Here is a 27,418-nt window from a genome sequence, read left to right as displayed (position 1 = left end):
GAACTTGGCAAATAGAAGGCAAATTGCACGTCACACTCGTGACTTTTACGTTGCTGCACGATGCCTTAGGGGGAGGAGAAGGATTTCAGAGTCCTGGGTGATTCCTTTGAGCTTGGTTGTTTTGTGTTCAGCTGCACTGCTGAAGACATCTGACCCTGAAATTTCAGGGCCACCTCCTGAACTCCAAAATCTCTATTCATCAAGACAAAATTCTTAATAAAGTCACTGGGAATTTTCCTCTGACTTCAGGATATCAGAATTTCATGGTCCTTATATTTTTTTCAAGAGGATGGTTTAAAGCATATTTATCACCAAAAATGGGAATTTCAGTCCTCATGGAAGACACTCAGTTTTCCCAGGTTTTATGGTAGAGGAACTCAGCTTCTTACTGTTTTAGCACATTTTCTGACTGACATGTTGTAAATTGAGATTTTTTTCATTTCATTTGGGCAAGTTTGTTTTTGCACGTGTTTTTCTTTCCCAACATTTGTGCAGGTCTGGATTCCACTCCTGCCATTGTCATGCCTTCTTGAGGAGTATCCAGGGAACATTTTACACTCCCAGACTCCATAAATTCCCTGGGCTGATACCAGAGGCTGAGATGTATGCACTTGACTGAGACATTCACCGGGGATTTGCTGAGGCCAAAATTAAATCAGGTAAAGCTCTAAGTTGAATCTGGGTCTCCTGGGTCTCAGGTGAATGCAGTAATGTGTTTATTCTCTACAGCTTTTTCTTACAAAAAGTTAAAGTTCTGAAAAATATTTCTCTGACCTTCTTCCTACCCCAAAAAAAAAAAAAAAAAAAAAAAAAGCAAAGGCAGGCTTCCATGAATCAGTATTTTCCAGTGAATTATTTTTTTTGTCAGAATACTCCTGCTTGGTTGCAGCTGTTTTCTTAAAAGCACCTTTGCTTTGGCTTGTGTCTAAAAATATAAATTCTGCTTAGAAGATGAGAAGTACCATGTACAAACCAAGGAACACGCTTCCGAAGTTACACACATCTGAACTAAGTGATCCAATAAATGTGTTAACGAGCAGAATTAGGAAAATAAACTGCATTAGTAGCTCAGATGGGTAAATGTAAGTTCCCTGGCTATGGTGAACACTTCCCTGTACCTCTTTTCTGTCTTTTTACTCTCCCCAGTGCAGTGGTTTTCAACTCTGTGGCACAATCCTGAAGTGTGGCTCTAGGCAGAGTGAGTCCATTCTCTGTCCTGGGGGTATATGTTTCTCTACAGCCACGAGCAAGGCTGTGCACAGCTGCCCTGAGAGATGCTGTGTAGCTGTGTGCACTCCTGTACTTCCCCATCATGTCACAGGGAGTTTGAAAGCCACCTTGGACCATGCTAATGGTGGACAGAGAGCAATTCTGTGTGTTTTACCACACACAGGGAAATGAGCAGTCCTCCGTACTCCTTTGAAAGCAGCAATACTTTAAACTCCAGCGCTGGTCAAATCTGTGAATGTTTTTAGCTTGAAAGTTGAGGGCTGGTGTCCAGGCCTCCATGTTTGATTCCTAAACAGATGAAGAGTTTGGTGTGTGGCTCTTCACGTGTGTATGTGAACCCCACCTCTAGCACCAGTTAGTACCCAGGCTTGGTGAGAGGAGAAAACAGAAAAAAACTAATATTTGGTCTTAAGACATTCTGATATGAGCTAAGCTTTAACAACAGCTTTCCTTTGTCATAACAAGAAATATTCCATTGTTTTGGGGCAGGATGTTGAAGTATTAGATACATGCAGAATTCTCCATATTTAAATTAACCCCTTGGTTCTCATAATAAAGTCAGTCTGAAAAATTCTCATAGCCATACCCCCAGGTTATGTGATGTGCCCATCCTGCCCCTTTTGCTCCTTACACCTCATCAACCCTTCAACTCTCCTACAGCTCTCATTCCTCCAGTCCCCCTACAGAGGGAAGGAAGGTGAAGCCAGCAACCAGGGTGGAAATCCTCAACTCGAGCAGTCAAAAAGAGACAAGACAGGGTCACAAATGTACTGCTTGTAACAACCTTTTTCTTTTTAAAATTACTCAGCTGTGTGGAGAGACATGAGGAAAAAAACAAGCATGGCTTTTGTTGATTTTGAGACCGTATGTTATGCTATCCTTAGAAGGGAGACTGCATAGTAAAATTTTGGGGGAGGTTAGTGCAAAAGAATTAAATTAGAAATGGGGATAATAATGGCATAGAATGTGATGCTGGTTTGTCTTCTACCTCCAGCTGTTGCACCGAGAAGGGAGGGAGTCCTATCTGCACGTGCCTCTTGCCCAGAGTGTCAGAGAGTTTGGACCCAGGTGTCTGAGTTCTGCCACAAAAGCTCTGCTGTGCACGAGAACATTTCAGGATACTGCTGCAAGCGTGAGTGCACCCATAATTCTGTTTTTGAAGACAAATCATTTCAAGTAGAGTGCATAGAGCTCATGACACAAGCACATCTGGATTTCAGTTGTTGATCTGAAATATTCACAGTCCAATATGGCAACAGCAGATGTTGGATTGACAGTCATAGTAAATGTGAATGATCACATCAGAAATCCCATATGTAGCTTAGCTGAGAGCAACAAAGCCTACCTGCCCACCCTTGTTTGTGCTCTGGGGTTAAAAATATTTGCTTGCACACCTAATGTTAGTCATCGCTCTTTTTTTAGGTATAGAAGATTATTATAACCATTAAAAAGGTTTAGATGCAAACTGTGGTAGGAATTGAACTGACTCCCTTAATCAGAAATATTTGGTTTGAAATGAAACAGAAAAAAACCCCCTTTTTAGAATGTTTAATATTATCATATTTTGTGCATAGTAAGCACTGCTGCAGAGATCAATGGCATAAAAATTAGTGGGGTGATCATTAAGAGACATCAAGCACCCTGTGCCTTCTGCTGAGGTACGCAGAGGCTGTAGAACTTCTGACACCTTTGAGGAAGAGCAGCTGAGGCAAGAAAAGCATAGCTAAACACATGAGTCAAGGAGTCCATATAAAAGGCACCTGATTTTTCAGAAGCTTTTAATTTCCACGGGATTCTCACTTTGAATGTGAGTTTTGCTGGTGTGAAAACTGCATGCATGTCATTCTTTATGTATTAACTTAGGAGTGTATCCACAAACTGGAGGATGTTGAAAAATACTTTGGATTATCAGAGTACTAATGTCACTGTCTTCCACAGCAAAATACTCCCAGGCATAACAGCTGAGACCAGAACTTTTGCAGAAGAGAAGCCCAGGCCATGTCTCCCTTTTCTCTCTCCTGCCCTCCCCCCACAGCCTCTTTGATTCCTGAACATTCAGATCCAGAGGACCATGTTCTGTTCTTGATCCCAGTCCTTGGTACAATGGTGCTGTGAAGGTGTTACAACTCTCCAGCAGACTGAGGGCTCCAAACCAAGGTAACAGTTTAGGCAGTGTGCAATTTTGGAAGGAGGTGATAAGTCCCTGGTTGGAGTTCCCACCCTTGCAGCTCAGTGAGCTACGGAGTTCATGGTTTCCCCAGGCAATTCCACAACTGGGAGACTGAATTGCCCACACAAGTAGGCATAAAACTGCTGGTCTCAGGACTGTCCATATCTTGCATTTGGTAGCAATGAGGTGCCTTGCAGAATGTTTATGATGTTCTAATAGAACCATTTACTGAGAAGTAAAAGAGCTATTTATGTTAATCTGCAGCATTCATTATTGCATCAGAAACCATATGTTGTTACAGGAGCTTTCCCAACATTTGCTTTCATGAGGATTTTAATGCAGAATCTGTTATTAGGAGGGAATTGAAGAAAGGGATTTCAGGATGAGTGAAAGGTGGTGGGTAAGAGGTTAAATAATTAAGGAAACAATTATGCACGGGCTGAAGATAGAACAGTCCTCCCAAGGTGTGGAAGAGATTCAAGACAAAGTTGAAGACAAGGTGAAACCAGTAAAAACTGTGTTGGCCACAGTGTTTTAAACCAGGTGAAACCACAAAAAGAAAAGTTTGGAGAAAAATGAGAAATTTCTGAGGAAGAGCTGGAGTGAGAGGTAGGAACAATTCAAGTGTATTAGGAAAAATGTACTGGGGAACATGGATAGCAGGGAACGTGTATGGTTTTTATGTTACAAAAAGCACATCCGAAATTGAGCTATCTCAGACTTTAAAGTGAATCAGATTTTAGGTTAATTTCCTTTCCTAGAAGAGGATTTTATTTCTGAATAGGTAAACCTTTAAAATCGTAAAGAAGAAAAAGCAAGTACTTTCCTTGGAAGGATGGATGAAACATAAATCTTAAGCAGAACTATAAACTGTTCAGACAAGGCATTTTTGTTGGATTATGTAGCTCATATCAGATAGCAATAAATCAATCCTTCAAAGACAAAAGACTATAGAAAGAAGAATAAACCAAAGACTCTCCAAATAACAAAGGCCAGATACACAAAAGTAACTAAGGAGCTGAAGAGGCAAATAGATGCCTGGCAGGATTTTAAATGGGATCATTCAACACAGACACTCATCACCTGCTAGTGATTATTGGTGTCTTCAGGCTCCTTCAGGCCCAGATACTTCCTTGACTAAGGTTAAAATTCCCATCAGCATCAGGGAAACTAACTCATAGCCTTAAAATCTGCATGGTTGGTGTATCTTCCCTAAGTAAATGGAATTTACTAGTGGATGGCTTTGAGCATTGTGAACATTGACAGTACACATCTTACTACAGTTCTGCCTTTACTCACTGGGGTCATCCCCCTGAGATGTGAAGTTCTGCACATATTTATTTACCTTGCTTGCTGTTCTAGGTCTGACTACATGGAATAATAGATTGTGGAGAAAAACTGTGGCTTATTGGGTATGATGACAGAATTCTAGCAGTGGGTACCAGCCACTAATGTCAGTTAATACTCACTTGCTCTCACCCTTTGGAAAGTAATTTTCTGTACTGCAAATTCCTACATTTTGGGCAAAAAAGGCCCCATTCCAGTGCTGCAAATAGCAAAATCCATATCATACTCTGTGCCTGTGCCCTGCTGTCCCAGTGCCTTATTGTTCAGACCATCCAGACCTTTTACAGCATGCTCTGGCATGTTCCTAACCTGCACACCTTGACCTTCTCCCAGTGAAAATCAAAGAATAAGAGAAGATTAAGTCTTGGGGCTCATCTTGACATGCAGGCAGAACAGTCATAGCAGCTTGGAAGTATTTCCAGATCCCATGGCTAGAAGTACTGGGGACAGGTCTTTTTAGCTGAGCTTTACTATGCTGATAGTTATGTTTTCATCCAGGATCAAATTTGGCTGGTTTGTTTGTTGATATTAAATAAAAGGGTGACTCGAGTCTTAAACTCTTGAGCGTGTGTGCAGGATATAGAAATGGATTCCTGTCCTACCTAAATCAGAAGAAATAAATGTAATGTATATAATAAGAGGAGGGGAAACAAGCAGAGATGTGAAAAATGCAGGAAAATTCGCAAGTCTTTATTTGCCAGTAGTCTGACAACAGATGATGATGACATATCTGTGAACATATGTTATGAAAAAAAGACTACTATCACAAGCTATGCAGCGACAGGGTCTTTGAATATTTTTAGCTCCAATTCTGGTTCTGGTTGGGCTGTGTATCATCTTGAGTTTGAAAGTGGAGGTTAGTTCAGTCTCCCCATGGAATATTGCTCTACAGAATACTTTAGGTGAATTTATTCAGAAGGGAGCCCTGGCATTTGAATACAATATCATTATGATTGCAATCCAAGCCTATACAGTTTTAGGTTTGCTTCATCAAAGATTAATATTCTGTTTCTCAGATTTTGCACACTTACAGAGTTCAGCTGGAAAAAAAAATTCAGAGTGCACCTCTTACAAGTTAAGTGGTACTTTTGTGTTCTTTCAAGTCTTGCTCCCCTTTGGCACCAGAGAAGTGCTTTTTTCATTCCATATCTTAAGATGTGCAATACCTAAAACAGGGCAGCATGGAACACCATAAAAATAAGTCTTCCTGCTTCAAAATACAAAATACTTCCTGTTCGAAATACATTTATCCATTTAAAAAAGAAAAATATGCTTTTCCAAAAGGTTGTCTATACATTAATCCTGCCCAAGGGCACACTTGATGTGTGCTTTCACTATTTACATGGCTTTCATAGACAACTTCTTACTTTGGTATCAACTAAAAAATGAATTTTTTTACTAATCAGGCAAGAATAGACAGTGCAGCAGGAATCTGTCCACTTGCTATTCATGATAATTTTTTCTTAAAGAAAGCACCTTGCTGATGCACTCCCTTCCACACATCTCCCAGAGCACGATCATGTATTTTTGGTCTCACTGTTTGCTCTTACTGCTCGTATGATCCCATCTTTCCCCCTCTTCTTCTTTAATTGCACCCCCTTAGTAGGGGTGGGGGAAGAAAAAAAAAGGTAACGTTTTCAAATGGCAAATCAGTCCATGGGGACTGCTCGGATTTTAAGGGCAGCTGCTGTTCAATGTATCTGGTGTGTCACTTTCTGTTTTGTGCTCCTGTTTTATTGCTGCTGTGGGAATGGAGCAAAAATAGCGGCTACTGCAGTTCTGTTGAATAACCATCAACGTGATTCTAGCCGATGTGTCAGTCCCTCACTGGGCAAAAAAATGTCCATATTTGATATCCACTACCCACCCTGACCTGTAAATGAAAATAGCAGCATGCTAAATAGCTACAGAAAAGCATGATTAGCTGGAAGACTCAGCTGATGTACATAGATGTGTTTGTGCTGCTACGCATGTGTGGGTGTGAGAATATCCCTACATCTCCGGAAAGGCTGGTGTAGGTAAATAATTCATAAGGTGCATGCAGAGTATTTAAATGTTAAATACATTGGCTTTCAAATTCAGTGCAACTATTGAAACCTGCATTTGGCTACAACCATTCGACTGCTGCGTATTTAAAGTGAAACCACTGGCAGTGTGGAAATGCTGAGTAAAAATTGCCTGAGCCCCAGTCCTTGACAAACCACCTAAGCTTGCCATCTTATCCCTTTGTGGAGCTCGGATTATCTTCCTCCCATGCATGTTTCAATTTGAGTGTAAAATCTCGACGCTGGAAGTGCTGACTCATGAAGTGGCAAGGAAGGAACGTTTCCGTGGCTGCTGCAGTGGCCAAAGTGGGGTGGAATTTACCCTGATGTGGCTTCTCCTGTTCTCCTCGCTCCATCACCCCGTGTCCCACGTCCGGCCTCCGTGCCTCTGAAACTGCTGCTAAATACACCTGATAGCTGCTGGTTTGCGCAGTCCGGCGTTGAATCCATCCAGATTATTTTACTTCTTCTTTCTGTTCATCAGTAAAAGTTTATCCCGCGTCAAGCCAGGCTTGTCCCTGAGCCTGACCGGGCTTTTGTTCTCCCCAAGGCGCAGCAGCGCCGAGCCCGCGCGGTCCCTGAACCGGCCGCGTTTCCCCGACAGATGGCACTGCCTTTCTCTCGTACTTAGCCAAAAGTTTAAAAACATTTCGTTAAAAATAGCTGCCCCACATTCTTAATTGGCAATCCTTTTTCTATTTATTGTTAGGCACAAATCAAATGCTGTTTAGCTCTTGGGCGAGCTCAGCGCACAGTACATAAAAGCATAACGTGAAACACACAGATATTTTCCTATTCTGTTCTGTATCTGCTTGTTATAGCAGAAAATACTGAGCAATTTGTGGTTTGTCACTGATGTCTTCAGAAACTTAGTTATGACAAAATGTTTTTTTTTTTTTTCCATTATGAAGATAGACCCTTTTTGTTTAATCTTAAAACATCCAGGTTTGCACAAAGCCCCTCCTTTTCACATAAATGAAGCCAATATTATTCCAGAATCTCTGGAGTTCGGCTACAGCAGTGGAGTGCTTAAGGCATTTGGCCCTTACCCTGGCTTCAAAATCTCCTGTGCTGGCAGGTCTTTCTTGCATGGGGGGATGGAGACACCCGTGCCAGCCCAGCTCTCTGAGCTGTGGTCCTCACAGTGGGGTCCTGATGCCCATTCTGGGGTCGTGAGGGCTTGCAGTCTCCCTGGGGCAAGCCCTCTCCATAGGGGCTGGGAGCACTGCAGGAAAACGTGACTCCACCACGCACCTCCTCCGACCCCTCCCGGGTTCCCGGGGTAATTCCCCAGGTAATTTGCTCCAGCTCCTTACCAGGGTCTCCTGATCCCAGCTCGGCTCTTGCAGGGAGCGGATGGATGCGTCACCGGGGGTGAGCCTCCCTCTGCTCTCTCCTCAGCAAGATAATCATTTCTGTGGCCTCTTCTGGGACCCATTTCATTTCTGCAATTCCTTGGGCTATGCTGAGCAGAAAGGCCAAATCACTCCTTTACAAAATGAAATTGTAATGGCCTCCCTTTTTCCTAGCTCAGTCTGCACCTAGTCTTTCTTTTCGTGGCCGAGTTGTTTATGGTGAAGCAGAAGGAACATGTTTTGTTTTGCTTTATTTCTTTGCCTAGTCTTGCACATGGACAGATTGTCGGCCAGCTGCCCACGGTTTTACTCCATCCCACCTCCCCCCACAACGGTCACAGATTCAGTGGAGGTCCCGATCCAGACACGCATTTCGCTTCCTACCGGAGCTCCTCCAGCCCTGTCAATAGCACTGCCCACAGACACGGTTTTGTGTGAGCTCGAAGGCGGTGGCAGTGCTGGCCTTTTAGCACAGATGCATGGGAGAAATTCTTTCTAATATGCATTCACATGTCTCTCTCTCCTGTGACCTTCGTTTGCCATCGCTTTGCCTATTTAGTTAGTTTATTTGGTCCTTCTGAAGTGGTTCCTAATATTCTCATAATATCGGACAAGCCTCAATAATTGTATCAAATTCCAATGTTATCGGCTGGATTTTTAAGCCCCTTCTCCTGTTTGCTAACATATGAAACAGCGCTGTACCTAACACAGTTCTCTGAGTCACCTCATTGTCAAAGCAGTTGAAAGCCTTTTCTTCTTCTTCTTCTTTGGTGATTTTTACTTCCCAAGTTGGTTTTGTTCCCTTTGTCACGTTGTGTGATGAGGGCTATCAGCTGTTTTTAGAAAGAGCAGTAGATTAATCAGATATACTTGTACTTGAGGCAGTTGGTAACATTCTGAGCTTCATTTTCTTTTTAAAAACTCTGCACTATTATCTTTCTTTTATATAATGACAGTCTGGTTCTTTTCATACTTTATTTTTGTTTTAAGAGTTTTGTTTTCCTGGTGGTAAAGTTTACTAGGCTGAAATTTTCAAGGCTGGCTCAACATGTTTTTTAAAGCTAATACTCACATAGCAGCTTCCAGCTTTCCGGCAGCTGATGGTAACGAGCAAGGATGTAGGGGTTTTTAATTAGTTCCTTCGACACTTCCTTGAAAATATTTGCATGCACACAAGCCAGTTCTGGAGATCTGTTGCTCCTAAATGCAAATGTTGTAGCACTTACTGCCTTGGTAACAGTCTTTAATATTGATTTATTTTCCTGACATGGGAGAATAATGTGCTGAAATGACAGCTTAAAATCCTCTTTTGAATACAGGTGTAAATAAAATATTTGGGATCTTTGAACACATCATCCTTAAATACTCATTTGTCCCTCTTTCAGTCCTTCTGCTTCTTGGCTATGTGCCTCTGTGTGCGTGCAAGAAAGTGTTGCTTTTTTTCACAAGCAAATAGTCAAAAAATATTTTTTTTCCCAGACCTAGTTTCTATCTTGCATTTTTAAAGACAGTAGCACGTGTATTTTTGTTTTGGTTTCACCTGCTGGGGGTTCCTCTGCTTTGAAAGCTAACTGGTAAACAGCTGACCACGTAAACATAATATTTATTTTTCCTTGATTTCTCCTTCCTCTTTGTGTCAAAATATTCATACTCTAGTGAATGTATTATGATTTTGAGGCTTTATGGTTATTAAGGACATCTAGTGTTACTTCTTGTATCATGCCAGTCATGTGATTTCAGCCCCAGGTCGCAGACAAGCTGCAGTGTATCTTTTGTAAGGGCAGTCATTCTTACTGAAAAGACATCAGCTTATTATATCCAGTGCTCTCAAGCACTTAATTTTAACCTAATCCTTACTTTACTTTTTAAAAGAACACACAATTTTTTTTCCAACCTGAATTTGTCTGCCTTCTCTTTCTTAATTACTTACTTCAGTGGTTTTGCTCCCTAATTGCAAGTCCACTGGTGTCAGGGCTTTCCCTTCACAGCACTTCACTGACACTGTGGTGAGTTATCCCTGCCCTTTTCCTGGGGTGGCCTTCTGCTGTATGTTATGCACAGGTAAGGCTTCCACAATTTCAAATTATTTAGTGACTCATTCTTGATTCCCTTACAGTATTCCAGAATCATCATTATTTGAAAATTGGATACCAGAACTGGACATAGCCATGCTGGTCCCATCAGTGATACATACCTGTAATATCATGGTCTCCTGCATAATCATGCAAGTATTGCATTAACCTTAGCCCATAGATTGCATGGGGAATTCATGGTAAATTGATTTTCTGAAGTCCTTTTCAGTGTCACTGCATTTCAGGATATGGTATTCTGTGTTGTTAGTGTGACCTACATTCTCTCTTCTGACATATCTGACTTTGTGTCTGCCTGTATTAAAATTTTTTAAAATATTACTTCATTTTACAAACTGATTCAAATAGCACATTATAGCTGACCATTCACGATCTCTCCAATTATTATTTGATGAATTTTTTTCCTTTACATATCTATAAAGTAGCCAGTTTAAAATACTTGAAGTATTTTCTCTCCTGGAAAGATAAATATATTTTCATAATTCCTGTTCTGAATGTAGTCAAAAGGCATTTTTAAAAAAATAATGGAAACACTGGAAATACTATTTGATACACCCATATTCAGATAAGATGACCAATAACAGTGCTTTTGTCAGTTTTTAATGTTTTACTCCTACACATTTTGAGTAGTGTTGTTCTTTAACAGAATGCAATGCAAAAACTTTTAAAAATATGAACTCAAAACATAAATGAAATTATTTTTTACAACTGAATTTTTTGACAAATAAAAAAATTATGTCAGCTTTAAAAAAAAATATACTTCCCATCTACTGAATAGGCATTATGCTCTCATTTTTCAACATTTCTTTTTATTCTAACCTATGGTAACTTCTCCAAAGGGTCATCTTAGCCAGAGTTCCTAACCCAAATGGCCCTTCCCCACTCTGTGAATTTCTCTGTGTCTGCAGCTCTTTCATTTTGTCCAGGTGAAAAGCTGCTTTTGCCACCTTTGCCATTTGGAGATTGTATTTAAGCCCTTTCCCTGACCACCTAAATTCAGATGGTCAGCAGAATTTTTTTTCTCCTCCTTCCCTGCTTCACTGTATATTCCGTGCCACAAGCCAGCATGAAGACTGGTTTATACAATCTTTCTTTGCCTTCTTCCACCACACTATGTGAATGAATTCCATAAAAGTCTCTTTAAAATTCCCACCAGAGAAGAGATGTCATCTTCCATGTCAGTCTTTTTTCCAAAGTAACAAGCGATAGGACAAGAAGAAGGAGCCTCAAGTTACACCAGGGGAGTTTTAGATTGGATATCAGGAAAAAAAATTCTTCACCAAAAGGTTTCAAGCATTGGAAGAGGCTGCCCAGGGCAGTGGTGGAGTCACCATCCCTGGAGGTATTTCAAAGACACATGGATGTGGCACTTAAGGACATGGTTTAGTGGTGGAATTCGAAGTGTTGGGTTAACAGCTGGACTCGATCTTAGAGGTCTTTTCCAACCTAAATGATTCTGTGATTCTCTCCTCTCACACCATGACTGGCTTGCCAGTGCTGGCTTGCTAATCCAGTTATGCTTGCCTGAGGATGCCTATCTTTCGAATCAGCATCACTTCTGTTGATCATAGAATCACAGAATCACAGAATCATAGAATCAACTAGGAAACACCTCCAAGATCATCAAGTCCAACCCTTGATCCAACACCACCACGGTTACCAGACCATGGCACTAAGTGCCACATCCAGTCTCACCTTAAAAACCTCCAGGAACGGAGAATCCACCACTTACCTGGGCAGCCCATTCCAGTGTCTGATCAGTCTCTCTGTAAAAATTTTTTTTCTAATATTCAGGCTAAACCTCCCCTGGCACAACTTAAGACTGTGCCCTCTTGTCTTGCTGATAGCTGCATGGGAGAAGAGACCAACCCCACCTGGCTACAATCTCCTGTCAGGGAGTTGTAGAGAGTGATGAGGTCTCCCCTGAGCCTCCTCTTCTCCAGGCTGAACAGCCCCAGCTCCCTCAGCCTCTCCTCATAGGACTTGTGTCCAAGTCCCTTCACCAGCCTCATTGCTCTTCTCTGGACCTGCTCCAGCCCCTCCATGTCCTTCCTGAACTGAGGGGCCCAGAACTGGACACAGCACTCCAGGTGTGGCCTCACCAGTGCTGAGTACAGGGGAATCACCTCCCTGGTCCTGCTGCCACACTGCTCCTGATCCAGCCCAGGATCCATTGGCTTTCTTGGCCACCTGGGCACACTCTGGCTCATGTTCAGCTTCCTGTCCATCCAGACTCCCAGGTCCCTTTCTGCCTGGCTGCTCTCCAGCCACTCTGTCCCCAGCCTGTAGCGCTGCAGGGGGTTGTTGTGGCCAAAGTGCAGGACCAGGCCCTTGGCCTTGTTGAACCTCATCCCGTTGGAATCAGCTCAACTCTCCAGCCTGTCCAGGTCCCTCTGCAGAGCCCTCCTGCCTTCCAGCTGATCGACACTACCCCCCCCAACTTAGTGTCATCTGCAAATTTGCTGATGATGGACTCAATCCCCCTCATCTAAATCATCGATAAAGATATTAAACAGGACTGGGCCCAACACCAATCCCAGGGGCACACCACTAGTGACCAGCTGCCAACTGGATGCAGCACCGTTCACCACCACTCTCTGGGTGTGGCTCTCCAGCCAGTTCCTAACCCAGCACAGAGTGCCCCTGTCCAAGCCATGGGCTGCAGCTTTTTCAGGAGTGTGCTGTGGGAGACGGTGTCAAAGGCTTTGCTGAAGCCCAGGTAGATGACATCCACAGCCTTTCCCCCATCCACCAGGCGGGTCACCTGATCATAAAAGGAGATCAGGCAGGTCAACAGGATGTGCCCTTCCTAAACCCCTGCTGGCTGGGTCTGATCCCTTGTCCATCCTGTAGCTGTTGTGTGATAAAACAACTGTCCTCAGTTCTAAAGGTGAGAACAAGAAGGAAGGGGAGTGTGTGGAAGTCAAAAAGCTCTGGCTGGATGCCTTCTACAGATAGCAAGTCATTCTTCTTGGTTTGGACCCATAACATGAACCTGAGGTAGCCCAGATAGCAGGAGGGCCCTGGAGTCCAGCCAGGTTTACAACTGTGCATTTTACCCTTAGGAAACGGCAACACTTGGGGTTTGCATCTGCCATGGGGTGGATATTCACTCGGGTGAAGTGCAAGTTCTTTATTGCTGGAGAAGGAATCTGAAACACTTATCAAGTGATGAATAAGTAACAGTATCTCTATTTGGAAGCATAGGGAGAGAAGTTGTTTTCACACACATATTTCGTGGATTTTGCGATAGCTGCCTGTCAATTGACAGATGAACCTTTAGATTAGTAAAGCCAGCAGAACAAGAGGCACCTGCTTGACCTGTTTAATGTTTTCTTAATGATAACAGAGGAGACTTGGCATATTAGTGTTTCCTCGAAGAATATCCAAATATCCACTGACTTAAAAGATCAAAGAAAAGAGCAATGCTTTCTGTTAAGCTGGGCAGGTTGTGTGGGAGTATGTTCTTGCATAATTATTGACAGCTTGTCTGGATCTCTGTCACCTGCACAGGGTCTGTGCACCAGACAAGGGCTTGGTTGCTTAATTCTATAGGTCATTAAGGGTACTAATTCTTAGTTAGAAGGCCATTCCAGATCCCAGTGATGTTACCTCAGTAACTGGCTCTTAAATTGGTTACTGGCTGCTGTATAAAAGTCTTTTTTTTAAGCCTTTTTTTTTAATGAGAAATTTTTGTTTCACTGGGGAGAAAAGAGTAAGAGAAAAGCATGTGAGAACAAGGCAGTTTGCAATGGTCACATAGGCTGTGTGAGATTCAGCTTGTGAAGGGACTGAACCAGTCACAGGCTGTCGCATCCTTGCTGGGATTTTGCCACCCCTTGGCTAATTGTGACTGCAAACATTCTTTGTCTTAGGGAAGAGATGGCAGAGAGGAATGGCATTAGAGAGGAATGGCAGAGTTTGCCAGCACAAAGCAAGCACTGCTGAGGAGCCCAAATTCTTATTCAGGTGCTTTGAAATTGTCCAGAGATGCAGCTGCTTCGAGAGGCGTTTTATGAAAATACTGAGATGTTCAGCCTAAATATCTCTTTTTTTTTTCCTTCAGAAGAGAAAAAGTGTTGTGCTGACCATGCATAAGAAAACCAATCTTGTTGCTCACAGATACATGATAATGTATGAGCTGATATTTGTTCAGCTGAGTCACTTGCAGCCAGAGATGTGACAGTTCTAGGAAGTAATAAGCTGTCATGTAGTGTTTCTTAAATGCATGGATTTTCTGAAACCCTGTTCAAAGGGTCAATAGCAGAGCAGATGCAATTGTCTGCTGTATCACAGAGACCTCGAGAGTCAACTCTGCATTTCCCTTTATTTTTCATTCCCTCGAAGTGGTAAACCTCAGGAATTTCCTCCCTGAGCAAAGGAGCTTTCACTAGATGTTGGGGATAAGAACTGGTTGTTTAGTTTTGGAAATTATCTTGTGATCATTTTTTATTCCACCTGTTTATTTTATTGTTTTATTTCACATTATTCCTTGAGGAACTAATCTGTTTATTGCTACTACCATTTGCTAGCCAATGATATTTTAATTGTTGTTTGGATTTTTGTGCTGGTGGTCTACTTGCTAACTACCATTTAGTCACAACCAAGGCAAGTCAAATCAAACTGTTAAAATCTATGTCACAGGCATATCTAATGTGCCTTATCTTGCATCCTTTATTTGGTTGATTTCTGTGTTTCGAAGGGATAGAAAGGAACAGAGAAATATAACAGATAGAGAGAGTAAATAATCTAGACCCTTCAGAGGATCCACTAAGGGGAAAAAGACAGAGATGTGCACAATAATGAGTGTCATGGAGAAAGCGATTAGGGAGTGACTAATGCATTGTTTCTGACAATACAGGACCTAAGGGGGTTCCAATGTTATAATCACACAGGGAATTTAAAACAAACTTTTGTCATACAGGGCATAATTATTTTGTGGAACTCGTTCCACAGGATGCTACAAGTTCAAAAAAATAAGATGTATTGCTGACGATAGGTCCATGGGGGACTATTAACATGATGGTACCGTGGCAAACTCCGGTTCAAGGTCCTCTGAGCAGCTGATTGCTGGAAGCTGAGAGATGCACAGGGATTTCTGATTTGTCTTGTTTCTTATTCTTGTCCTCTAAGAATCTCCTACTAATAGCTCAAAGACAGGGCACGGGGCAAGGATGGATCTGAGCCTGACCTACAGGGATATGTTCATGTACAGAGCTAGCTACCCGAAAGAGCATCACAGACAGCAGAAGAAACACAGGGACACAGGATATGGTCACTGAATGAATGACGTGGCCTGGTGGGGTTTTTTTAATAGCCAGATGATGCTAAATGTCAAATCCACTGCAACTTCCTGCAGGTCAGCTGACCTCAGTAAAGCCAGTTTAAACCAGCACTAAGGTACTTGCTGGTGCCCTATAGGGAAAGTGTTTTCCACAGCATGTCTGGAGTCATGATCTCCTGACCATTCAGTCTGCGGGACTTTGGGGAAAATATAGTAGCGTCCTCCCTACACAGAGACAGTTTTTCTACTAGAGGAAATCAGGGTGTACAGAGGAAGGTGCACAGCATCCAAATGTGCAGCTGAATTGCACTAGGAATTCCCAGGGGGGATTAGAACGTACTGTGAAGCATCTATGTTTGGCAGGAGATGTTTTGAGATGCTGAAGTAAAACAACAATATATAAGCAAGATACTGCAAGACCTGCTGGACTAGATGAGAGTTTGTGTGCGTTCTTATCCATTGGTAAATATGAAATATCTCCCTCTTAGTCATGAACAAGTATTGAGGAAGAATTGTGTATGGAGAAGTGATCAGTGTGGAAGAAAAACTCTACATGAGGTTTTGCCATGAACCAGTGGTAGAAATGCCTAAAAACTGGATTAAAGCATCACTAGCTTGCTAACATTGAGAAGTATTAAGAAGGAGAGGATGCTTTCAATATAGGATATGGTGTGGTAGTAATGCTATGGAGCAAATTCTATGTGCTATGGTGAAATAAAAGTCAGGAAGAAAGTTAGGAAAGGGCAGTGGAGAGATTCCAGCTGTCTGGCTGTTTTATGGACTGAACAAGGCAATAGAATTTGTTGAAACTCAGGGAGTGATGTAGGCAGGCCACATATCTGGAACTGAAAGACAAAGGACAAGGCTTGTAGTATCAATGAAGATGGCAAATGGTAAAGTAAAGCTTTATAAGGCATCAAGAATACTTTCAATCCCTGCACTACTGCTAAATGGATGTCTGAGGAGGACTACTCAGAAAGAGGAACACATGGACCTCCCTGTGTGTTCTCAGGTGAGGGAAATAGCATTTTCCTTTGGGAAGGCTGCTTTGTGAGGTCAACAGTGAGTGAATGGTAAGCTCAGAAATGCCCCAGAAATGCCAGGTCTCCAAAAGAAAGGCTTGCTCCAAGTGCCAGTCAGAAGAGGACAGTGTTTCTCATCTGTAAGGAGGGGAACACAGCTGTCTGCCCTGCTCTGTCTAGAGACATAGACCTTCTCAGAAAAGGAGGAAAAATGTTTTCTGCTGAGATACTTAATGCTTACCAGCATGGTATAAATTCATCTCTCTCTCACAATTTAAATTCAGCAGGCAGAGACAACAGGGCCCAAGTGGGCAAGTGTCAGGTGTAGGAAAGATTTCTGAAATTCTTTTGCTTTGGCGAGAATTGATGGGTGAAACTTGGTTGTTTTTTCTTTTGTGTTTGTCTTTTTGTTGTTTGGTTTGTCTTTGTTAAATAGAATCACAGACTTATAGCTATGTTTGTGTTGGAAGGGACTTTAAAGATCATCTAGTTCGTCTTGTCAGGGACAACTTCCACTAGATCAGGTTGCTTAAAGCTGCATCCAGCCTGGCCTTGAACACTTTCAGGGATGGGGCAGCCACCCTTCTTCTGGAGTGGGCAACCTGCTCAATTGTTTTACTGCTCTCATAGTGAAGAAATAGTTTTTGTCAAATTTATTGGTCTTTTACAAAATACACAAGACAGTACTAAACTGGTAAATTTATTTTAAAATTGCTTATAAACAGCTCAGATTAATATATCTATAAATTTTGCCTCCATATAAATAGGCACATCATATTTATATTTTGTAAATCTCATTCATCTAAGTATAACATGAAATTATTGAGCTACAGGAAATTCTCTGAGACTGGGTTTGAGTACTATTAAAAAAACTGTAGAATACTCTTCTTCAACTATGGTTCTACCAGAAGTGTCAGGTAGAATGTGACTGCAACAATTTTACTTTGAAATCTTCTAAATGCATATGAAAATCAAGACAACAACCTCCACAATAAATTCCATCTTGCACAGGAACAAACACCAACATCCAGTAAAATTATAGAAAAGAGCATGACTTTAATATTAGATTTCTGTAATTGCAATTGTAAGAACCCTTTTGTACATCAACATAATAATAATGTCTGAGATTCCTACTCAGAAAGCACAGTTGCTCTCAAATCTTCTGTTCATTCCTTTAAAAGCAGCGTCAACATGTAACAACCGTCACTACTGTATATGCATCTCTCATCTTAAATTAGCACTTTGTATTATTGCATTTCATTTTAAAAAGGCTTTCCAACAACCTATCAGGTATTTAAAGAATGTACAGTACAGTTGTAATGACACAGGTTGCTTATTTATTTAACTGTTGAAAGCTTGAAAGCCTCTTTCAGCTCCCTGTATCTATTTCTATATGTACGAATTATGAGACCTTGAATAATGAACGTGTTATTTAAATTGTGCTCTGACACTACATAATGCTGAGAAGTCATTTTATACAGTTCACTATTCTCATAGTCAATGGTGCTTGACTTGATTACCAGTGCCTCATAGCTAGAGTAGATGTGGGCAATGTTTTAAATTTGTTAAAAATCGGTTAGCTAAAATTGTCTTGAATGAAATAGAGTAGGTTGGAGAGCTTATTCCTTCTGATATTTTCCTAGATGAGTCTTAATTGTCACGCATAAAATATCCACGCTAAATTTTTGTATATTAAAAAAAAAAAAAATTGAAAAGTAAAAAAACAGCTGAATGTTCTACCTGACCTCTGCAAAATTATAGTGGAGGATGCAAACCCAGTCCGACACCCTACCTTACATTCCTAAAAGCCAATTCAGGATAACCACGGCAGAGATAAGTTCTTAGTATCCACTCCCTCATGGGTCAGTGTACAAGGTCTATGCAATGATTAGTGTCATTACTGTAAACTTCTGCTTTCTACCAGGCAAAAGGAGATCCTTGTGCCCAGTACTGGCCTGTACTACAGTACAGGCAGCTCTGCCTGTGCATCTTCACTGCACTGGGGTCTAGCAAGTGCCCTGGTACAGCTGCAATTTTCCTAGCAAAGCTGGTTTTCCCCTCCAATATTGATTTGTTCAGTAACAATAGTTTGACCCGCTCAGCAAAGCCACCGTGCGTGTTATCACGATGCATCCACGTAAGAAGCGTTTTGCACGTGTATTCCCGTGTGACAAAGCACTAAGAGGTTAACTCACAACTTCTGGGAGCCTGGAAAAGGGCAGATTTTAACAGATGGGGGGGGAAAAAGGCTTTCTGTGAGCAGCAGAACTATGAAGCCTGGTTTGCCAGCGGTTGTGTGTTCCTTGTCACCTGTGAGTAGGTACGGCCGGTGGGCACGGCATATGCTCCTAGCTAGCACACCGCTCCCAAACAGCACGTGTGCTGCAGCATCTGAGTCGTCTGCTTTTCCCCAGTGGAGGTCACTAAATTAGGTTATTCTCCTCCACTAAAACCTGTAGGAATTTCATAGAGGTAGGAAGTTCCTACCTCTAGACTGTAAGACACACTTGAAAGGCAGTTCTGAAACACAGCCATGTTTCAGATTCAAGACAGGATCGAGCTGAAGTGTCACCGGAATTGGTTCATCTTCAGAGCATGCCTCAATTTCTGTGAGTTTGATGAGATGCAACAAAAATTTCTGTTGGAAACCTTTTGACCCACTGTCCATGTAGGTTACCAGTCTTCAGGTTTCACATCTATTTCTCAGGGCTGAATAATATGCTACCAGTCAGGGCTGGCTTGTATCCATGTCACAACTCTTGTGCTTGCGCTTACATGTCTCTTTCTTCCTTTTCAGGCACATGGCAGAGACGTTGCTTGTGGTGCAACTGGTTTTGATACCCTCCCCCTTACCACACTTACACACACACAGAGGGTTTATCCATTCTCTTCGTTACATGAACCATGGATAATCCATGCGTTCTTGTGCCCACACCTTTTTGATCAATTCAATATCTAATGAGATCTTAACCAAATGAAAAAAAAAAAAAGAAATCTTTATTTTGAGATACTAGAATTCTTGTGACATGGATTTGAAGCAGTTTATGATCAAACAGTATTTTTTAATTTGTCTTGATTCATGTGAAAGTAATTTGAATCCACATTAGTATTCTATGAACTGATCATTAACACTTTTCAACTGATTTAGTAAACATATATTGCTTCCAAAATAAATAGAAACAGGAAAGGAGTACAGTTAGTGTAGCTGAGGCATGAAAATATACACATTAAAATGCAAGGCAAAACTCCAGCGTTGAAATGGGGCAGCACATTGAAGTTATTTTTCTAGCCATGTTTTCACATCTCCAGAGGATGCTTAAAAACAATAGAATAAACATCCTAAAATATATCTTTTAATAATGCTGCTTTATACTTCTGATTGTAACAAATGAATTGGCACAGCTCCCCTGAAAATATCAGGTAGTCAGGAAAAGACAACATGCTGAAAATAAAGAGCACATCCTCCAAGGGGGTTGGCTCTGCGGTGATTTGTGAGATATTCACACAGCCCTTTTGGCATATGAGGCTTCTCTAGAGGCAGAGTCTGTGTCCCAGATGAAACCCAGGCTGGCTGTGGTCCAGAAGCCATGAAGCCACAGTAACACATTGCTATGTCCAAACCCATAGGCCTTCCTCAAAGCTCTCATTTATTCCTGTTCTGTCACCTGTTGCTGTGTTTCACTTTAAATAGAAGTAAGGACCCCTTAAAATGGTCTTTGTCCTCAGAGGCTGATGTGCTATCTATTAGTTACTGGGTATAAGGATGAGGGAACCCTCCATCTCTTCCTTAAAAGGAAGGTAAGGGCCCATTTTGAGGGATTTGCAGAGTTAGCTCACCTATCACATTCTGCTGCACCTATGAACTACTTAGAAGACTATCAAACTTTATGATCCTCCCAGGGCTGAGGCACGAAAAAAATGCTGAGTTGTTCAGCCTTGCTAACAGCAGGAGGCTTCTGAGTGTTTCCAAAATCACAGACACACAGAAAATTAACAGACTATAAGTACGTCTAGCTTTGCTGGCTTGAAGCTCAAAGGCTCTATTTCTTGCAGGCTCAGTCTAGGTTCTCTTTGTAGACTTCAGTGTGATTTGCTGAATGCTATCTAACTAATACTTTGGATAAAGATGGGAATGGAGCACCTATCCCCCTTCCTCTATGGAAACTCGACCTCAGTCAATTTGGTGAGTATTTATTGGTGAGAAGGTATATGTTAAACCTCAGCTTGTACAACTTGGGCATCATCTCTCTCTGAAAGCTCCATAGTAATTCCTCTGTGAAAGCTGGAGGGTTTTTTGATGCAATGTAGCTCTCTGACAACTCACTTCGTGTGCAATGGCCGTGCAGAAGGGAGAAGGACATCATACTTGTGTTTCTGAGACTTCTGGAGTGGTCCCCAGGCTGCTAAAATTGACACTGTTTCAGGTGTTTCACGATGGTTGCTGACAGCAGCCGAGAAACATTTGGCACAGCGCAAGAAAAGAAGTGCAAAGGTGACAGTCTCCTTCCCTGGCTGGCTGGGCTGGTTCAGCATCCACCACCTGCCAGCAGACCCAACACGCCAGGACAGCCCCCTCCTTGTCTTTGGATTCATCTGGACTTGAAAGGTACTGAGAAGGTTTGAATTCAACTGTATACCTCGTGCTGGGAGAATGATTCAGCCTAGAATCTGCTTCTACTTAGACTATTTTGCTGTAATATCTTATAAAAGATCTTGTAGGAATATAGTAAATATCTGCAGTGCCACGCTTTGGTGTGTTTTCTCTGTCAAATCTCTCAGGGTCAATCTTGTCACAGTAAGGTGTATTCCAAATTTTTCCTTTCTGCTCTGGTGCCTCAGCGCTAATGGAGTATTCCCTTGCCAGAGGAATTAAGCACCTTATTTTGAAATTTTAAATTCTGGTTCCAGGTTAAAGTAAAGATTTTTGCAAATACTGCAAACACTATTGCTGACTGGCAGCTATGTCTCAGCTGCACATATGGAAAGATGCGAATTTTTTGTGAAGAGGCATAAAGTGCTTCTTGAAGCAGAGATGTGAGTTTTCATCAAATGAAATGTGCACAGGGGGTCATTTTTTAATTTTTTTTTTGCATTACATTATAGAAAAAGGTTCATTAGAGATTATAAATAGTAATGATATGGACCACACTCTTGTGAATTCAGTTCTAATTAGAAATGCACTGAGCTACCAAAAATAATGCACCCAAGCCAGCTTCCTTAGGACTGCAGTTATCTTCTACATAAATGCGTCTTTAACCAACAGCATATAAAAAGAGCAATGATGACATCCAGAGGACAGATAGTTTAATCATAGGTACTGTAGGTATCCTCAGCAAATTTCCTGGGGATATATCCCTCACCTACTTTTTCTGTTTAAAGTCTGTTCCTATTAAGTCAGTTATTGACAGCCTGCTGAGTTCCTTTAAATCATAGCTTTTATGAAAACTGACCTTGTAAAGTTGAGTGTTTCACCCCCCCCGTGCAAAAATTATGTGTACATGGTAAACTTTTATTAGTGCAATCATTTTTGTGTGCATTATCATTCTATGTTACCATTGAATCCAACTGAAATGTAAAGCACTTTAAGCTATTGGTAACTTCAGGTTAATAGCTGTCTGGCTTACTTCACCTGTAAGGGCTCCTACCGTGAAACCTCTCCCTATATGTAGGTTTTTATCTAATCTGTCTTAGTAACCTTCCATACTCTGTCTTGGCAGGTTGTTTTTGGGTTTGATTTTGTTTGCAACTGCAAGAATATTGGCCAGATGCACCATATGTAGAAGCCACTACATAGAAAAGCCTCCGAATTCCACTGAAATATCTATGGGTGGATGTCTATTTTATTGACAAATTTGAAAGAGATACATTACCAATGTTAGTCTGTTAAGCACAGCTCCACAATCAGAATTTAATTGAAGCATGTTACCTATAATAGGTTCAGATATTTGTGTTCTTCAGCATTTTATGAATTCAGAAACAGATGGGCTATGACCAGGAAGCAGTGGAGAACAGACTGGCGTAAAGCAGGTTGGCTCTCTGACAAGTGCAGGTACAGCTGTGGTATGTATTTTATTCAGCATGCCCACCTACTGTATCAGCAGCCTGCCCTACCAGCAATTCAACTACAACTGACTTAATGAAGAGTAGAAGTAAGCATGAATCCAGACTTTCCATGGATCATAATATTTGAGAACCCAGAAGAATCAACATGACGGAAATCATGCCAAGTAATTTTTTTTTTCCTGCATCTTTATGTGCGAGAGATAACAAAAGCATTGGTGTTTTGAAGGGGGGAAACTATCCCCACAAAATGTAATCAGTTTATGGTATATTAAAATATTTCACTTTTGGTCTTTCTTAATTACTGTTTTTAAAATTAAATAAAGAAAACCTTAGCAAGTAGTAGCTTACAGCTTAAATCACCATAATTGTGCCAAGGAACATGTTGAAGAGCTGGCTAAGAGTGCTTCTGTTAGTAAAAGGGAATTTATATGGGTGACAGAAGGGCCAGTTCTTGAAGATTTCATGCAAGAAGAGTACAAAGGGTATTTTTGCTCCAATTTGTGCCAATCTTTACAAGTCCCATGGGGAAAGAAACTTCTGTGGCTGAAGAGGTGATGGAAAAGAATCCTTGATGTGAGCATTCCTTAATTGGGAATGTGCTATTTGCTATTTTATGCATTTAAAAAACCTGTCTCTCTTTGTCTTTTGGCATTCCTTAGCCATCTGGTTGAATAATCTTGCATACCTCTTTATCTCTGTTTCTCTACCTATCTAACTTAATATATTGTAACCTGCAATAACCCACAGTAACCCACAAAGTTAATTTGGAAAAACAACAACCCATAATTATTTTATATGGTGATTGTCTGACTTGAAATATTGAGGTAATTATCAAGTTAAATTCCTATGATCCCTGCAATTTCTATGAACCCTGGAGATGTCAGTACTTGAATTCTGGCATAACTCTTAAAGTAAAATTATACCACCTCAACCTAAGGTCGTAATTAAAGATGTAACAAAGCTAAGTGAAAAAGGGCTATATGATTTGAATTAAAATCAGAACAATCCCCATAATTGTAGAGGGTGCAAAATTAAATTAACTGGCCACAAATTCCACCCTTCAGGAGCCACAAAGTGCCATCTGTAGGTGGACAAGACTCTTGTTGATGCAGCTGGATGAAGGCAAAAGAGGAGCCTGGGATGTGGGTGCAGGAAAGAACCTGCAGGACCACTTGGTTTGAAAGGTGAATGATTTCTTACAGAATGCAGTAAAGACTTAGGAAAAGCCTGAATAAGAGGGAGGGTTATAAATCTAACTCTACTGTGACTTTTATTTGGGAGACTGAGAAGTACCACTTTGGTCTCTCCAAAGTGAGACTGTGGGACATGTTTGCATAAATTACTTTTATTTTCATCTGGATTTCTAAGAAAAACTTTAAACACAACTAAATAATATTGTTAAGAGTTCTGATGAGCAGAAGAAAACGCAACCTAATGTATATGTGTATATGCACCTCTATGTGTAAGCATGGATGTGGTCTGGTGCTTACATTTGAAAATGAAATCCTGGAAGACTGTTTAATGAACATTCCACAGCCCTATTTTAGGGGTTCTTCCTCTGTTGTAGTACAGGTGCTGTAGGGGTGGAAGCCATCAGCATTCAAATGACAAAGACACCACTGGGAGTGCCCCTTCAGGGCAGCAAAACAAGGAGCTGCTGTTCAGGAATTCAGTTTCCCAGCGCAGTTGTGCTAGCTGAGCAGCACATGCCACATATCTTGCTTACATCTTGGACTCTTGAAGGTTTTCTTTTCTCTCATTCTCTTGTCCAAGCTTCACATTTAACCTTTGAGGCAGTTTTGAATATATCCCTCCATAAATCATAGTCCAGTAGCACTAACCTCAGGCAGCTCTTTAGTGTTTTTGACTCCCTTCTCACACTGTTCCTCCTCAGGCTTCTGCTGGTCATTCTCATTTCTCTCCTGATGATTTTGTCACTTCTCTTCAATGTAAAACTCAGGGGATCTATGAAACTGTACACTGTGACCGTGTTTGTGATGTTGGGGCCTCTGCCTGATGCTACACTTCGCTTCATTTACCTTTCTCATTTCATTGCTTTCCCCACGTTCCAGCAGTGCTGCCTGCCCCCCTGTTCCTGCTATAGGGCTGACATACTGTCCATCAGATCCTGTCCCCTCCAGCCTCCACCAAAATATGTTACCTTTCATGTTGGTGACTCCCTCAAATACACTAAATCTTCTGTGTCCTTTAGAATTTTTCCCATTTGGTTTTAAATGTCCCCCAGCTGTTCTTGTGCTGAAAAAACACCTCTGGACCTACCGATCCTTCACAAGCTTTTTAAAACCGTTCTCTGGTATTTCTTCTGTCAGCATTTTTACAGCATTTCAAGACTAGTTGGTGTCACAAAAGTGAAGAATATTTCACAGTGAGGATAAAATACTACAGTCAGTTCCATACAGGCTTAGTTCTGAAAAGTCACTTAAGTGAAGTGTGATGTTGAATGAAGGGAGTAAGTGATGGCTCTTGGAGATTTGTCCAGAAACAAAAATGCACCTAAGCTGTAGCTCAAATTTATTTTTTTTTCAAATGACTGGTAAAAAATAAACTTTAGATATGGCAAACCAAAAAAAAACCCAAACCAAACCAAAAACAAAAAGAAGAAAGAAAAAAAGAGTTGTAGTCCTGTCGGCTCCTGAGGTCCCATCCAAACACTGGCAGAAGGGACCCCATCCTTGAGCACCAGTATCTTTGCTGCTGAGTGCTCTGGATACTGGCACCCAGTTGTGTTGGGAAAATATCCTTTTGCTCATGGAAGTACTGGAATGCGGTCTCCTGCAGGTAGTGAGTTCCTAGGAATGCTGGATAAACCTCAGAGCAGTTTAAGCCTTGTCTCTTTTCTGAAGCTGGGTGCCTCCGCCAGCCAGTCTCACGGGCATGCCACTGAATATCTGCAGCGTGTGAAAAGTAGGAGTCAGAACTGTTCCTAAAAAGAGTTCAATAAGATGATTTGGAAAAGCTGCTTGATTAAAGGGGTCTAAGCATAAGAGTTGCATTAGTTGAGTCCTGCATTATTTTCGTAACTACAACAACAGGCACAATTCTGCCCTCAGATCTCCATGGGTGTTTGCACGGAAAGCAGGTAGTGAGCTGAGAAATTTGGCTGAGGAAAGCACTCAGGTACTCTATCGAAGAGAACAACATAAAAATTTAAATTAAAAGAAGATGAGATTCTCTTCAGCTTCAGAGTAGAGCAGACCAGGAGCATTTGTTAGGATCAGCATTCCATTTTCTGGTTCTCTGTCATCACCAGGCTGAAGGGTGTTTGCTCTCTATCCTGCTCTCTGAGGTGTCTACTCTCTCACTCCAAGCTGCCCAAAAGCTTTAGTGAGAGCTGGGAAAACTCAGGGAGCAAGTGCTGCGTTTGAAGCCAGTCTCTTCCACCTCCCCACCCAAGTAAAAAGCTCCACAGTTTCTTTAGAAGAGAACTGAAGCTTTAAACTGAGGGTCAGTGAGCTACGCAACGCACCATTTCATCAGCTGACAGGCAGTTGTGGTTCTGAGCGTGTTCCCCCTGCACAGGATCATTTCTCCTTCTGTTGGTAAATGGGGTGGGCTGCACTTGCCCAGGTGAAGCTGAGGTAGGGAGCAGACATGTTATATTTGATGAATATTAATGTTCCTGAGTACCTGGTGTCTTATGCAGAGCTCAGCAGCTGGGATGTACAGGGGCACTGCAGGTTGTTTCCATTCCTTGGGTAGGAAGCAAGTGGGGATATTTAAGGTGGCCTGTTAAGGACTATCTCAAGGTCAGAGCAGAAAAAGGGTGCCAATTAATCTTTAGGAAGAATATTTAGATGCATGTAAGCAGAAGGCATAGGAGCAGAGAAGACGAAGGAGAAACCATAATGGGAGACAATGTTTATTGTATACACAGAGTAAAAGGGATGAGTTCAAAATCAACAGGGAAGGGTTTTCATGAGGCACTGTGGTTTTAGTGGGGAAGATAACATTCTGGATGCTATCATGGAGTAAACTGAAGAAAGATGGAAGAAAGTAGATAATAAGGAAACTGGAACAGCAATACCATTTCCTTGTACTCCTTTTGGCTTTCAGTTTTTCATTGGATGAACAGGACAAAAGCAAGAGCCAGAGAAAATTCTGTAGGACTCGAAGTGCTCTGCAATTTCCCTGCTAGACAGTGTATATTCCTACTGGAAAGGGTGCTGGAGAAATAGCATCCTTTTTGATAATGACTCAGACCTGAAAGTGAGAATAATAGCTCTGACTCAATCACAGGCTGTTGTGGAGGGAGATTAATGCCAGGATACATGGCCAATTCTCATTTTTTGTGTCAATCTGCTTTCAAAATAAAGCACATGCCAGTTATTTCTCTTGGAAAGGAAAGAGAGAGAGCTGATATGAAACAGAGATAAAATCTGGAGCATAATTAAACAGGCATTTTTCATATCTTTATCACTGTCTTCTTTCTCTTCCCTCTTATGCTTCTATGTCTTGTTCTTTCTAAAGCTATTGCAAATAGGATGGATGTCGAAGGAATAGCAGCTGGTTTTGATGCCAAATAAGTACTTCATGTTTTATCTGATACATGGCAAGACACATTCAGGCATTTTTGTTGTGCATCTGATTATATAAGGCATTTTATGAATAGTCCATCATACAAAGGCATTATTGTTACTGTAATTGTCACATCTTCATGTCAATTTTCAATTCACTTTCTGCATTTTCCTCACATTTCCAACAATAAATACTTAAAATAATTATGATTAACCAGACTGAGATTACAGGTAATATTGCTTTGACTTGATGTTTTATTACACTAATTTTCTTCAA

The 27,418-nt window shown here is 41.4% G+C and overlaps 2 long non-coding RNA genes across 2 annotated transcripts; both read left to right on the top strand.

The window, feature by feature from the left end:
* Positions 1-490: 490 nt before the first annotated feature.
* On the top strand, positions 491-20,666 carry LOC116788380. The gene is made up of 3 exons (XR_004357620.1): positions 491-659; positions 2,225-2,362; positions 20,621-20,666. It is a non-coding gene; the product is annotated as an uncharacterized LOC116788380 (long non-coding RNA).
* Positions 20,667-20,868: 202 nt separating this feature from the next.
* Positions 20,869-24,454, top strand: LOC116788379. The gene is made up of 6 exons (XR_004357619.1): positions 20,869-21,149; positions 22,261-22,370; positions 22,479-22,570; positions 22,645-22,770; positions 23,671-23,790; positions 24,179-24,454. It is a non-coding gene; the product is annotated as an uncharacterized LOC116788379 (long non-coding RNA).
* The last annotated feature ends 2,964 nt before the right edge of the window (positions 24,455-27,418 follow it).

Source organism: Chiroxiphia lanceolata, chromosome 6 (assembly GCF_009829145.1).
Source record: "Chiroxiphia lanceolata isolate bChiLan1 chromosome 6, bChiLan1.pri, whole genome shotgun sequence".
NCBI classification, from domain to species: Eukaryota; Metazoa; Chordata; class Aves; order Passeriformes; family Pipridae; genus Chiroxiphia; species Chiroxiphia lanceolata.
Note: the sequence above shows the minus strand (reverse complement) of the source record. Positions and strands in the feature narration are given on the sequence as shown.